The sequence below is a fragment of the Marmota monax genome, unplaced genomic scaffold (assembly GCF_021218885.2).
Source record: "Marmota monax isolate L192 unplaced genomic scaffold, Marmota_monax_Labrador192_F-V1.1 WCK01_AAM20220418_F8-fsc00717, whole genome shotgun sequence".
NCBI lineage: Eukaryota > Metazoa > Chordata > Mammalia > Rodentia > Sciuridae > Marmota > Marmota monax.
In genome coordinates this window covers 152,290-154,897 of record NW_026692249.1, presented here as the reverse complement: position 1 = coordinate 154,897, position 2,608 = coordinate 152,290, and the positions used below count along the sequence as shown (strand labels likewise).

Here is a 2,608-nt window from a genome sequence, read left to right as displayed (position 1 = left end):
TATAACACCTGGTTACGCAGCATCTGCACCATAGTGGATGTCATGAGTGACCTACAGATTGTTTAAGGTATACGAGGCCGTAGCGCGAGTCCTCGCAACTGTCTCCGCGGGCCTCGAGCCTCGAGCCTCCAGCCTCCCCGGCGGCGGCGACAGGAGCAGCGCAGGCGAGAGGCGGCGGGCTCCACGGAGAAAGGCGGCGCTTGCGTCCCGGCACCCGGGCCCCAGTGCCCCGCGCTCGCGTCCTGCACCGCGTCGGAGCGGCCGTCGGCCCCGGGACTAACCGGCCTCGCTGCCGCTCCCCGCGCCGCCGCCTTTCTGCCGGCGCCGAGCCACCGACTCGCCCTCGCCCCTACTCCCCGGCGGCCGGGCCCCTCGGCGGCAAGAGCCCCCTCTGCGATGCAGGTCAAGGGCAGCCAGACGCGGACCTACGACGGCGAGGGCTTCCCGAGCAGGAGGACGAGGTGCTGCTGCTGAGTAGCAGTCGCTACCCAGACCCGTGGACTGTCCCAGGAGGAGGAATGGAGCCTGAGGAGGAGCCCCGCGGTGCTGCCGTGAGGGCAGCTTATGAGGAGGCCGGAGTCAGAGGACAACTAGGAAGACTCCTGGGTGTGTTTGAGAACCAAGACCGAAAGCTCAGAACCTGTGTTTACGTCCTTACAGTCACTGAAATATTAGACGACTGGGAAGATTCTGTTACTACGGGAAGAAAGAGAGAGTGGTTCCAAGTAGAAGATGCAATCAAAGTTCTCCAGTGTCATGAACCTGTACATGCAGCGTATCTGCAAAAGCTAAAGCTGGGTTGCTCCCCGAGCAATGGAAATTCCTCAGTACCTTCCCTTCCAGACAATAATGCCTTGTTTGTGACTGCCGCACAGACCTTGGGGTTGCCATCTAGTGTAAGATAGAGAGTTTGGGGAGAGCCTCCCCGACCATGTGTGATCTCTTGGGGAGAGGCTTCTTCACTTTCCTTGGCAAACATCTCAATGATGCTCGCAAACTGTCTGAATTTGCCATGCAGGGATTTCAAACAATTTGCATGTTTTTCAGATGCTTTCAAATCTTCTTTAAAAAAAAAAGGTGTAAAATATTTTTAATAAGCCAAAGCCATGTGGAATTTTTTTTTACATGCCTTAACTGTGCCCCCTCATGTTATTTTTGTCATTTTTTTCCACAGCATTTTTTAGGGTTTTTTTGTTTTGATCTGTCCATTTGGCATCAGTCTTTTATCAGATCAAATTACTTGTGGGTATGTTCCCCCTAAATTGTTTTCTCATTTGCAGCATTAATATAGTCAACAAATCTTTCTGTGGTGGGAATTAATGGAAAATATTCGTAGTATTAAAAAAATCCATCCATTCCAGAACTTGTTTCATAGGATCAGAATTTAAAATCATAAGTTGCACATTTGGACTGTCTCTGTATGGTCCTTAACTGTTCGGGCAAAGGACTTCAATTTGATATTTGGGAAATTTGTCAACTCTTCTCTAAATTTGCATAATTAGTATTATTATGTTGCTGTCAACCTGAAATGGCTATTTTCCCTAAAATTCAATAGTAATTTAACACAAAATATTACTCTATAGTGAGTTGGTGATTTTTACGGAAATACTGTTAGCAAAATGCATGATGTAGTAAATACATCTTATCATGAAGACAGTATTCACGGAATTTATTTAGCATGCTCAGTTGCCAATTCCCTTTGTCATTGATCTCTTACATAGAATATCTTGGAACCATATTTCCCTCAATGTAAATTGCCCTTAAAACATTTTCAGTTTTAATTTAGATTTACCAAAAACCACAGGATTAGAATCTCACCTTCAGGGCCAAGTCAGTGATGGCTGCACCACAGTGAAATACAAAGGCCACCTTGCTGTTCAGCTGCTGTGGGCTTAAGATTGTTAAGGCACCTTCAAATGTCTCATCTTTTTTAGGTTGTCAGTAATTACTATTTGTCATAACTTTTGGGGCACTAAACACACCTGAACTAAAAATTATTTCATCTTACCCTTTATACTCACTTTAAAAATCAGGCATCCCACCTAAAACAAATAAGTACCTGGATTGAAACTCCTGCACTTCCCCCAACAAGGTCAGAAATAAGGGGAGAGGAAAAAAAAAACACTTTTGTAAATATTGTAACTGGTGAGTATAAAGTAGAAAAGGTATAGTTAAAATATTTGCTCTCTATATAACTGCTAACCTTTAAAAATATAATTGCTGCTAAAAATAGAGCTCTTATATTTCAGGAAAATTGGTGCCGTTTTGAAAATGAGATCTTGTGCCGTTAAAGGCAGCTGAACTAAATATAAACATAGTTCACAAATTAATGCTGTCAACGGAAGGAGTAAAGTAGAAAAACTTAACCAGAGACATTTTATCCTAAATTATGTAGTATAATCAAATGTGATCATCAGAATTTTTATATTTTTCTTTGTGCAGAGGTTATGTATTCTGAGTGTTTTTAAAAAAGGAAACATTTTAAATCCCACAGATTTGTATCAATCACCAATGGACTTAAGATTTTTTTTCTCAGTAATCTCTGAAATTTGTTTAAATTATACACTTAACACAGCAGACAAACTGGATTGTTTTTGTGTATAAGACT

General features: G+C 43.2%; 1 pseudogene; it reads left to right on the top strand.

Annotated features, from left to right (window-relative positions):
• The first annotated feature begins 396 nt into the window (after positions 1 to 396).
• Positions 397 to 2,254, top strand: LOC124086120 (diphosphoinositol polyphosphate phosphohydrolase 2-like; annotated as a pseudogene).
• The last annotated feature ends 354 nt before the right edge of the window (positions 2,255 to 2,608 follow it).